Below are 13,025 nucleotides of genomic sequence, written 5' to 3'. Positions count from 1 at the left end.
TCCCAACACTTTGAGAGGCTGATGATGTGGGCAGATCACTTGAGGCCAGGATTTTGAAATCAGTCTTTAGTTCTTTTCTGGCCAACATGGCAAAACCCCATTTCTGCTAAAAATACAAAAATTAGCTGGGCATGGTGGCTTATGCCTGTAATCCCAGATACTACAAAGGCTGAGGCACAAGAACTGCTCGAACCTGGGAGGCCAAGGTTGCAGTGAGCTGAGATCACGTCACTGCACTCCAGCCTGTGCAAGAGTAAGCACTATCTCAAAAAGAGAAAAAAAGAAAAGAAAGAAAAGAAAAAAAATTTTTTTTGGCTACTCCCAATAGATTTTGCATGTAACTACTGGGTTGTTTTTCTGCAGGTACAGAAATGATTGCCACATATTCACTCCCCAAAATTAGGCTGTAAGGTTTTTCATGGGCATAAATATAATTTTTCATCTTTGCCAATAACCAAACCCAAACAGGAATAACTCAATCTCAGTTAACTATTAATAAAGTAAGAAGAAATACTATGTTTTTATTATAGTTTACATCATCAAATAAAGTATACAGTTGAGCAATTTTCTGAATAACTATCATTTAAATACCATGTTTAATTATTTCATTAAATATATCTCTGATATTTTGATACACAAATAATATAGTTATAAAACTTTTCCAATAAAGTTGTCCAATTTTTGAATTTATGGTACTGAAAATTACTTTATATCTAATTTTTGATGTATATTTTAGCTTGTACCTTTCAAGCAGCATTAATTTAGAATTTACAGTCCTTTGAATTTTAAAAATTAGTTCAAAGATTTTTATTGCAGTCTTACTTAAAATACGTTCTAGTTTCTTTAAAATATTTCAAACACTTTGATGACATTTTTTTCAAATGATATTAAAGAATGTATTTCAGTTTTAGTTTATGTTTTGTCAAATATTTATAATGATCAATGATCATATCCTACATTATATCTATTACTCAAAACATTGACAAACTATAATCTGCATTTACTAATATACTAAGATGCTAATATTCATTCATTCATACTAAGCTATATCAATCACTATAATACTTGTAATAATAATATTTATACTTATATTTATATTATAAAATATAATAATTATAATATATTATAATTATATATAATTATTATATATATAATATATGACATATAACATATTAATATAACATATAATAATATATAATATATTATTACTATAACATATATGTTATATATTGTATATAATATAACATAAAATAATACATTATTATATATTGTGTATAATATATAATATAATTATATAATAACAATATTCAAAACTTCTATATATTGCAGGACACAAATAAAGGTGTTAGACTGTTCTTGGTGTCCATTATTTTGTAATTTTCACTTCAAAAATGCATGTGTGTGTATGTGGTGTACGTGTGTGTATTTAAGCAAGACTCTTACTCATTGTATATAAAATATTGTTCAACATGCACTGAAATGATGGCATGCATCTCTGCCATCCATAGGCAGACATAATTCTGCATGTCTTTCACATATTTTATTCTTTCTGAAGGATCTAAAAGCACACAACTTTTAAGTTAAAGCATATTAAATGGATATATATAATGAATATGCGTAATATAATGAATATACAAAGTACAACATTTACATTAAAGAGTATAAAGTGGGTATGTATATTATTATATATACTGGTCCCATAACAGTACCTTCTTATTCTATGGGTACATCCATGTCATTATATTTTTTAAAGCTTTCCAATTGTTGTAAGTTGCAGAGAGATTTGACAACCAATGGTCTAGCCATAATCTTCAAGCCTGAAGATTTTTTTTTAAAGACCTGTTGGTACTTTGTTATTTTTTCATCATCTCTTATTTTGATTGTTGCTACCTTGGATAATTCACAGATATTCTCAGATTAAAAGTTGTTTGCTCTAGAATTTACTCTGTATCTTGCGGACAATACCAATGAAAATGTGATTGGAAAGACCCAGAGCATCAATGTTATCTCCTGCTAAGGCTGACAATCAACTTTGCCCCCAGTGGCATTTATTTTTCTACAGGCAAGTTGGGACCCACATCTTAGACTGCCATCCATAGGCAGAGATAATTTAAAACTCCATGTTGGATATTTTCATGTAAGCTCTACTATTAACATTACACTCTATAACACAAAATTGGCTTAGGCAAACACTTTCCATTAACCAAACCTAAATCTTTAATGCTCCCAATTAGCTGAAGAGACTTCTTGAGTCACCATTTACTTATCTCTCAAGGGTCCCTCTATTAGTTCTATTTCTCAAATATTTATAGTGCAGTCCCCCTTTTCTATTTCATTTGTCATTGAATTCCGACCCTCATTATCTCTTACATGTTTTGTTGACCTAATTGTTAACTCCCAGGTGTATCACATTCGTGTGTCTCATTTTGCTTTTCTAATGGGTAATGGTATGTATTAAATGGTATCTTTTAGATATATTCAAAAGGTAATGTAACAGTTTTATTTTTAAGTGTCAATATGTACAATGTTTTAGAAATTACCACCTTTTAAATATTTAAACTAATAAATTTTAGATGGCATCTTAAAAATATGTAGGGCTGTCAACGGTTTTTCAAAATACTTTTGGGGGTTAGAAATGCAAAAGCAATGAAAACCACTACTCTACTTCTATTACAAATCTTTTAAAATACATGTTATTATAACCTTGAAAGTGCTGATTCATACCATGAATATTATTTAGTTAATATTAATAAGCAGAATTTTATATAACATTTAATATTTTTATCAGAAAGTAATTTTCTAAATTAGTTAAATGGTTATAAAAATACAGTATTTTAGTGTAAATATTTTACAATATCCTAATTTCTCCACCAACTTTTTCATTGTAAAATTTTTTGTATATTATATAAACATGCTATATATGTATATAATAATTTTTGTATATAATAATTACAGAAAATTACCATATACACCATATACACATATAGCATGCACGTTTAGTAAAGACAAAAAAAAAATTAGCCTACTATCTGACTACTATATTTCCTCTGGAAGAAGCTATGTTTGTTCAAGAGGCAATTTGACATTTTATATTTGCAAAAGGTTATCAGCAAATATCAGGAACAAACATCAGATGTGAGCTAGAAAAGACAAGAAAACATCAAATTCGAATGAGGCAGTTTAATAATAAAACATATAGCAGGGTACATATCACCCATGGGGTCATAGCCAAACAATTTGAAGAGGAAGAGTTAATATATTTTAATAGTCACCTATAACTTATTGTAGTGTATTCCCATACTGTTATCCAAAATTTGTAGTTAACATAAGGACAGAATGGAAAGAATGAAATAAATGAAAAAAACCCTGAAATATTAGAAATCTTCCAAGTTTAATAAACATAGGAAACTTGAAGTAGGTATACCATGGTCTCTGGACCTCCACATAGCAAGACCCTGGAGATAGTTGGTCAGGGTGCTCAATTTCCCAAAATATATAAAGTTTGAGGCAATTTTATTTTAAATTTCACAGGGACAGAATGCCTTCCGTAGATATGACTTATATATAATTAGCCTGACTGAAATGAAATGAAATAAATACTGTGTTAATTAAGTTAATTTTATTTCTATAGTCTGTTGTAAAAGTTTCCTTTGGTAACTGTTAAAAATGTGCTGTGATTTTAACAGTCCTCTGCATGAAGTACAGTTTAAATAATTTTGTAAAAATGTGATATTAATTGGCTAAGACTTCCAAAGCAATTATAATATCTGTGGGTGGTTTGAAGCTGATACTGATCATTGATGCTTCATCAAGTTTAATAAAATGGTACTTTTTTTGCCTGAATACATTCTAAGCCAGTGAGCCATGTAGTACCACTTTTTAAGCAACACTTATAGAATTCATACAATGTTAGTTCTAGAAAGAATTAAGTATCCTTTCATCCAACTGCTTCTTTTTACTAATAAAGAAATTGCAGTCGAGAGAATTTGAAAAAATTGTTCAAACAATTATATAACAAGCCCCGGCTTGTGAGACAAACTTGAATTTATGTCTCCAGCTTCCTAGTTCAGTACATACTCATTTCAACACAAAACACTGCCAAGGTTTTAGTGAAAAGGATATCAGTAATTTATTACCAATTATACCAGTTGCAAAATTAAATCAAAATATCTCAGAAATTCAGTAGAATATTCAATAAGTATTTCAAGTTCATTCACTAAATATGTAGTCATATTACAGAGTAATTGCCGGAGAAAATTAATATAAAACTATGTTATATTTTTATTTTTGTTAATTTAATATTCAGCTACAGTTTCATGTATGATCAAAATTTATTTGTTATAGAAAACCATTCAATTTCAGCAATATTTTATAAAGCATGGTATCTCTTTTGAAATATATAACAAAATTAAGACTATCAATCTCCAAATTTAATTCTGCAGTTTTTTTTTTCTAAAGAAAACCCCACTTTCCAATTGACAACCATTATGACATTGTACACAGAGAATATAAAAATTTAGTTAACTAATGCATGGCACTTAAAACTGTGAATCAGATTCAGGTTTGCTATGAAGTTAGAGTAGGTAGATAGGCAGATAATAGTAGGGCAGGATAGTGCCCCAAGTAATGTCAGGTGACTGTCTTGTAATTGTCAGGTGGCCCCTTAATTGTGGGCCACAACTCCCAATAAAATCCTAAGAATTGAGCAAACATGTGGCAGATGACATGATTGTATATTTAGAAAACCCCATCGTCTCAGCCCAAAATCTCCTTAAGCTTATGAGCAACTTCAGCAAAGTGTCAAGGTACAAAATCAACGTGCAAAAATCACAAACAATCTTACACACCAATAATAGAGAGCCAAATCATGAGTGAACTCCCATTCACAATTGCTACAAAGAGAATAAAAATACCTAGGAATACAACTTACAAGGGATGTGAAGGACCGCTTCAGGGAGAACTACAAACCACTGCTCAAGGAAATGAGAGAGGACACAAACAAATGGAAAAACATTGCGTGCTCATAGATAGGAATAACCAATATTGAAAAAATGGCCATACTGCCCAAAGTAATTTATAGATTCAATGTTATCCCCATTAAGTAATCATTGACTTTCTTCAAAGAATTAGAAAAAAACTACATTAAATTTCATATGGAACCAAAAAAGAGCCCATATAGCCAAGACAATCCTAAGCAAGAAGAACAAAGTGGGAGGCATCATGCTACCTGACTTCAAACTATCCTACAAGGCTACAGTAACGAAAACAGCATGGTATCGGTACCAAAACAGATATACAGAGCAACGGAACAGAACAGAGGCCTCAGAAGTAATGCCACACATCTACAGTCATCTGATCTTTGACAAACCTGACAAAAACAGGCAATGGGGAAAGGATTCCCTATTTAATAAATGGTGTTGCGAAAACTGGCTAGCCATATGCAGAAAACTGAAACTGGACCCCTTCCTTACACCTTATACAAAAATTAACTCAAGATGGATTAAAGCTTTTAACATAAGACCTAAAACCATAAAAACCCTAGAAGAAAACCTAGGCAATACCATTCAGGACATAGGCATGGGCAAAGACTTCACGACTTTTTAAACACCAAAAGCAATGGCAACAAAAGCCAAAATTGACAAATGGGATCTAATTAAACTAAAGAGCTTCTGCACAGCAAAAGAAACGATCATCACAGTGAACAGGCAACCTACAGAATGGGAGAAATTTTTCTCAATCTATCCATCTGACAAAGGGATAATATCCAGAATCTACAAGGAACTTAAACAAATTTAAAAGAAACAAACAACCCCATTAAAAAGTGGGTGAAGGATATGAACAGACACTTCTCAAAAGAAGACATTTATGTGGCCAACAAACATATGAAAAAAAGCTCACCATCACTGGTCATTAGATAAATGCAAATCAAAACCACAATGAGATACCATCTTATGCCAGTTAGAATGGCGATCATTAAAAAGTCAGGAAACAACAGATGCTGGAGAGGATATGGAGGAATAGGAATGCTTTTACACTGTTGGTGGGAGTATAAATTAGTGCAACCATTGTGGAAGACAGTGTGGCAATTCCTCAAGGATCTAGAACCAGAAATACCATTTGACTCAGCAATCCCATTACTGGGTATATAATTATATATCATGCTACTATATATAATTATATATCATGCTACTATAAAGACATATACACATGTATGTTTATTGTGGCACTGTTCACAATAGCAAAGACTTGGAACCAACCCAAATGCCTATCAGCGATAGGCTGGATAAAGAAAATGTGGCACATATACAACATGGAACACTATGCAGCCATAAAAAAGGACTAGTTCATGTCCTTTGTAGGGACATGGATGAAGCTGGAAACCATCATTCTCAGCAAACTAACACAGGAACAGAAAACCAAACACCACATGTTCTCACTCATAAGTGGGAGTTGAACAATGAGAACATATGGACACAGGGAGGGGAACATCACACACCAGGGCCTGTTGTGGGGTGGGGGGCTAGGGGAGTGATAGCATTCAGAGAAATACCTAATGTAGATGATGGGTTGATGGGTACAGCAAACCACCATGGCACGTGTATACCTATGTAACAAACCTGTACATTCTGCACATGTATCCCAGAACTGAAAGTATTAAAAAAAAAAAAAAAAAAAGAATTGAGCAAACATATTCAGGCATGGGCAGTAAGGGCAAAATGTTGGAATTTGACTTTCCTTGGGGACATGTATAGGTGTTTACAGTAAGGGTCAAAATGGTGGAGTTTGACCTTCCACCAGATGCACTAGACTGGTAAGGGAAAAGTTCCCCAAGAGAGCATGCCTGTAACTTCAACCACCAAGTGGCGCACTCAGCTCCTCCAGTATACTGGCAAGTCACTGAGCATGCGGTGATTAGCCAACAGCTCACACAAGGGGAAGGTTGAGGGGACAAAACCTGGAAAAAAAAAAGAACAGGAAATAACAATTCTTTAAGAGCCTTGAACCAACAATCAGGTAGGGCACTCGATCTGTTGAGTTGCCCACTTGGTTTCTTCCAAGTGTGTTTTTCTTTGCATCAGTAAACTCTCATTTCTGCCTTAAATCTACTTTTGTGTGTTGGCTGAATTCTTTCTCTGAACAAGACAAGAATTGAAGACTGCAGAGTCTACCCAGACTTGCCACCAGTAACAAAAGTTAAAAAACAAAAACAAACAAACAAAAACCTCTATATTTAATCATGGTGTCATCAGCCTAGCTCTATGACCTGAAAAAGCTAACTTAACATGTTAGAGCCTAAATTTCATCATCTAAAAAGTAAGAAAATTATACACAATTAATTCAGAGTTTCCTTCTTCTCTAGGTTTATATGATTTAGTAGTTTAAAAAATCATATCCAAAGAGTTAGCTCAGAAATTAACAGAAAGTACAAAATTACAATATGACTGCATTTTTAAAAATCAAAGAAAATTTGTTTACCACAGAAACATAGGTTAAATTACTTAGCACATCATCATGATTTTAATGTGTCCCCCCAGATGTCATGTGTTGGAAACTTACTCCCCAGTTCAAGTGTTGGTAGGTGGGGCCAAATAAAGGTGCTTAGATCATGAGGGCTCTGCCCTCATGAATGGATTAATGCTGTTATTGTGGGAATGGATTGTTATAAAATCTAGCTCAGACCCTTCTTGCTCTTGCCCTCTCTTGTCCTTCCACCTTCTGCCATGAGAAAACATTGCAAGAAGGCTGTCACGAGATCCAGGCACTTCAACCTGGGAATGCCCACTCTTCAGAACTGTCAGAAATATATATGTGTATGAATAATATATATATATATATACACACACATATATATAATATATACATATAAATTAAATATAAGTTACCTGTTCTAACAGATACATTTTCTAAAATGGTGACCCAAATGAAATGAAAAAGTATTTATATTTGTATAGTAATAAAAGAGAAGTAAAAATTTTAAATTATAAATTGATGTTTATTAAATATATATTAGTCAACATTCTATCTAAACTCTATAGTCTAAAAAGAGTAGGTAATAAAAATGATGCAGCTTTTTAAATAAGGCCAGATGATCACTGAATGTCTTCTAATATTCCACTGAAGGATTGCTTCAAAAATTCAAGTCCAGTAAGGATTATTCAGGTTTCTAGGAAATGTATCATTATTTTATATTTCATATTTGCTATTAATGAAAGCCTTACACTTGGTGAAGTTAGATGTTAACCTCTAGTTTTCAGACCAATTAAAATAAATTTTGGTAGTAAAAAAGATAACCCCTAGCGGATTTATAGTTATGCAGGGTTTTAACCAGTTTCTTTTCTAAGCTAGTTATATTATTCAAATACTGTCTTTGAATATTGCTCCCTTAAGTGGGCCTTTCTGGACCCTTAATTGAACTCATAATTGCCTAATTAGCTTGCTAATGTTGTGGCTCAGAAAACAATAGCTCAGAAAACAATACCCCAAAATATGGCATTTTGACATGCTGAACTGAAGATGAAGCTCAAGTTCTCTGACTTTTCCCCACCTCTCCATGTATCTCCCACAGATGTTGAAGTTTCCGTTTTCCCACCTAGAACAATAATTATTTTTTCTTCCCCCTCCCTATTACCTCATTATCTATTGCAGAAAAGAAGATCAAGAGTAACAACACCTGAGCAAACCCTTTTACAATTATGATGACTGTCTCTGAGGATTATTTAAATCCCCAACTGAACTATTTACAAGTTAATCTCTGTTCCTGATCCATAACCATTCATTCCTCCCTAGAAACCATTTATTGTCCTTCAACAGAATTCCTCTTCTCCCCTCTCCCATAATCTGTTTTACCAGAATCTGAGCTCCCACTTCCTTTTTTTCCTTTTTTGTAACCTCCAGATGGTATATAAGCTTCCTCATAACTCGTTGGAAAGTTGGGTCTTCATTTTAAAGGCTTCTGTGTATATACACTAAATACATTTGCATGCCATTTTTCTTATCAGTCTATCTGCCTCATGTCAGGGATTTTTCAATGACTCTTTAAGGGACCAAGAGCCCATGGCCCCCTCACTAGCTATTTAAACAATTAAATAAACTTTTTAACACATGTTTATGTTTTACATAAGTGAAAATTATACTTCAAATTAAAAACAGAAAATAATAGCAAAAGAGTTGAGCATGACTTTTCAATGACAAAATTAGACTAGGAAATTTCTATGTGGTCATGTCCTCCAAGCTGCTTTTGTTTCTAAAGTGGCTCACTTATTTGATTTTCTCAGGAGAAGCAGTTGAGAAATAGTGCTGTGTATGTCAGGCTGTCTTTTCTAATTGACAAAAGTTACTCATGACTTATCTCAAGAATACAAAATTGAAGAATTAGAGACAAATGTACGTATAAAAAACACTGATGAAACCACATTTGCAAAAATGATCACAGTGAGAATATTATGACAGTGAAACTGATCTGACCTGAGTCCATCTTGCCTCTAACTTCCAAACTGTCCTTGTTCATCCCTGGGCATAGGCCAAACTAACTTTGTGAGGAACTTAGTTTACAGTTTAACTTTGAGACAAAGATGATAACTGTCAGGCCTCTGAGCCCAAGCTAAACCATCATATCCCCAGTGACCTGCATGTATACATCCAGATGGCCTGAAGTAACTAAAGAATGACAAAAGAAGTGAAAATGAATTGTTCCTGTCTTAACTGATGACATTACCTTGTGAAATTCCTTTTCCTGGCTCATCCCGGCTCAAAAGCCCCCCCACTGAGCACCTTGTGACCCCCGCCCCTGCCCGCTGAGAACTACCCCCTTTGACTGTAATTTTCCTTTACCTACCCAAATGCTATAAAACGGCCCCACCCTTATTTCCCTTCGCTGACTCTTTTTCGGACGCAGCCCGCCTGCACCCAGATGAAATAAACTGCCTTGCTGCTCACACAAAGCCTGTTTGGTGATCTCTTCACACGGACACGAGTGAAAGTAACAGTTTTTTGAAAACAAATTTTCTTCTTGCCTGGGGACCAGACTGCCACTGCAGGACTAACAAATTAGCTACATGATTACAAATTATGGCTTAGGAGTCATGCAGCTGGTGGCCACAAGATTCTGAACCTCCTCAATTGTTTCCAGGGTTAACACCACTCTCCTAAAACCTAAGATTGGTGCTCAAGATATTCTTCAGACTCTGCACTCAGTGGATCAGTTGCCCCCGCCCAAATCAATAAACTGGCTCATCTGGTTTTGTGGTCTCAACCCAGGATCTGACTCAACACAAAGGACAGCTTTGATTCCCTCTGATTTTATCTCCAACCCGACCAATCAGCAATGTTCACTCCCTGGCCCCCTACCTGCCAAATTATCCTCAAAAAGATCCAGTCTCTGAATTGGGGGTGAGACTAATTTGAGTAATAATAAAACTCAGGTCTTCTTTTCAGACTGCTCTGTGTGAATTAAGCTCTTTCTCTATTTTAATTCTTTTACCTTGATAAATCAGCTCAATCTAGGCAGCAGGCAAAATGAACCTGTTGAGTGGTTACACTGATGTGGAAGGACAAGGGAGTTGGAATGAGGGAAAGAGGAGTCAGCCATGAAAGAAAGATTCAAATATTCTAAGTATGGACTCTTATTCCAACCTCAATGCCTGGCAGGTTTTCAGCTCTAGGTGTGTGGGGATAGGTGGAAAAAAAAAAAAAAAAAGTTATTTTCCTCTAGGGAAAAAGTAAAAGGTATTCAAGGGGATAGGTTTCCTCCTCCAATTCTGCCAGTATACTTGAGATTACTGAACAATTTCTCTACCAACTAAATGAAGCTTGCAAAGAAAGAAGAGCCTAGACCTTTCTTAAGAATGGTAATGAATTAGCATCGTAAATAGCCTATGCAGAAAACATGCTAAATTATGCTTAGCAAATAGGTTCTCTATACTCTTCAATGATTTACTAGGACCTTTTTTGGGAACTCATCAGCAAGTCATTTTGAAGTTATCATGCTGTGATTAACTGCTGTGCCATTTTTCCCCTCAAAATTCATGAAAAATGCAGAGTTACTATCTACTTCACCCACTGTATGAGTTTCACAACTGATTTTTATCATGATCTCTCATGCTGGGTTTATAGATTGCTTGAACTGGGGGTGAGAACTCCTGCTGATACTGTCACAGAGCAGTCTAGTTAGGTTCCACCAAGTGAATCTGTTAAAACTGTCAACAAAAAATAGCCAATAACTTTTAAGATAAACAGAGATGGACTCTTTCCTACAATGTATCTAGAAATGGAAGCTGAATAAAGTCTCAATAAAAAGAAAGGTTTTGTTTATTTTCATTCCTTTCCTTTTGCATTATTGTTTGGACTGCTTCTGGAAACTTCAGCCTTAGAAATAAATAGAAGTGAATACCTTTTAAAATGAATGTCTTCAGTAGATTAAAAGTAACTGGAGATTTTTTTCAATGTATTTTTTACTTGTTCCTTTGTTTATATTCTAAAAGAAATGTACTTGGAGGCCATATGTTTTAGAAACTCCATTACACATGTACATTTGTTTCTCATTACTCACATCAGTTATGTTCTGTAAGGTTGCCATAAATACTGAATAATTGCTTTGGTGGGGCGGGAGAATATATATTACACATATTATACTTTAGAAAAACAATAGTTTTCATTCTATCCTTCTAGGTTTTCAGCTGGGGCATTTGTAAAAAAAGACAGATTAACAAGAGAAAAACAAACGTGTATATCTCATACATACATGGGAGAAAAGACAGGGCAATCAACTCTCAAAGGGGTAGCTCAGCATTTAAACTTAAATACCATCTTCAGCTAAAAAAAATATATATATATATATAAAAAGAAGGATATCTGAGAGGTAAGTTATGGCAAGGTGACCATGAAAACCAAGGTGAACAAGAATAAAAGTTGATAGGCAGATTTATGTCAGTGCCTTCTCCATAGATAAAATTACCTTGTGATTTAGAGTCATATACTCTTTCTGGTACAAAGAAGGATAGACTTTTACAAATAGAAATTTCCTTTATAAATGTACTTTTCCCTTATAAAAGTGTAATTTCTACTCTGGTTTTAGAGTTTCTATTATATCTGCTGTTTCTCAAAATAATCTTATAGGCCAAAAAAAGTGTATTTTTTATTTTGGGATGACATAATCTGGTCTCCTATAGCCATAGTCCCGGGTAACGTATTCTGATCCACTATAATATAAATTCCATGTACTAGGATCAGTTGCATTTCTAAACAACAATAGTTTGATAATGAAATTTTTCAAATGCTTTTGATAAAAATGTATAATGCCCAAGTCCAGTCTATATAGAAAGCTTTTATAAAAAACATTTTTTAAAAAACCTTCGAAAAACAGTAAAGAAGATCCAAATCAATGAAAATATATGTTTATGGATATAGGGTTTAATACATTCAAGATGTCAATTATGCCTAAATTTATCAATAGATTTTAAGAAATCTCAATCAAATTTTCAGCAGATCATTTGTAAAACTTGAAAAGATGTAATGAGATGCATATGGAAAGGCAAAAGCCCAAAGTTACAAACATTAAATAATTTTTTTTTAAGGAACATTACCTAAAATGAGAAAGGAAAATCTTCTCTGGCGAATATCAAAACATGAAAAGCTATGCTTGTAAGATACCACAATTTTCTCCATTAATTCCTTTTAAATCAACTCATGAAACAGAATATGGCATTTAATTATTGAATAAATATGACAGTGTAGACAAGCTGGAGAATTATAGACTCTTCAATAAATCATGCTGGAATAACTGTATATCCTTACAGAGATATAAAATTATATAGCAGTCTTTCATATTCAAAAATCAATTTCTTGTAAATTAAATACATACATGTGAAACATAATGTTAAAAACTTTTAAAATATATGTCTTGGTTCTAGATAGAGAAACAGTTCTTTAAAAAGGCACAGAAGCCAAAAATAATAATAAACAATGTTGTTAAGTCTCAGAAAACACAAATCATAAGTAAAGAAAATTAAATGATAAGCCACAAATTA

The 13,025-nt window shown here is 33.5% G+C and overlaps 1 protein-coding gene and 1 long non-coding RNA gene across 8 annotated transcripts in view; one reads left to right on the top strand and one right to left on the bottom strand.

The window, feature by feature from the left end:
- LOC129144276 (protein eyes shut homolog) overlaps positions 1-13,025 on the bottom strand; it is a 378,386-nt gene that overhangs the window by 237,860 nt on the left and 127,501 nt on the right. The window lies entirely within an intron of this gene.
- The window catches only part of LOC129144277 (uncharacterized), a 39,186-nt gene that overhangs the window by 698 nt on the left and 25,463 nt on the right, over positions 1-13,025 (top strand). The window lies entirely within an intron of this gene.

The sequence above is a fragment of the Pan troglodytes genome, chromosome 5, assembly GCF_028858775.2.
Source record: "Pan troglodytes isolate AG18354 chromosome 5, NHGRI_mPanTro3-v2.0_pri, whole genome shotgun sequence".
Taxonomy (NCBI): Eukaryota; Metazoa; Chordata; class Mammalia; order Primates; family Hominidae; genus Pan; species Pan troglodytes.
Note: the sequence above shows the minus strand (reverse complement) of the source record. Positions and strands in the feature narration are given on the sequence as shown.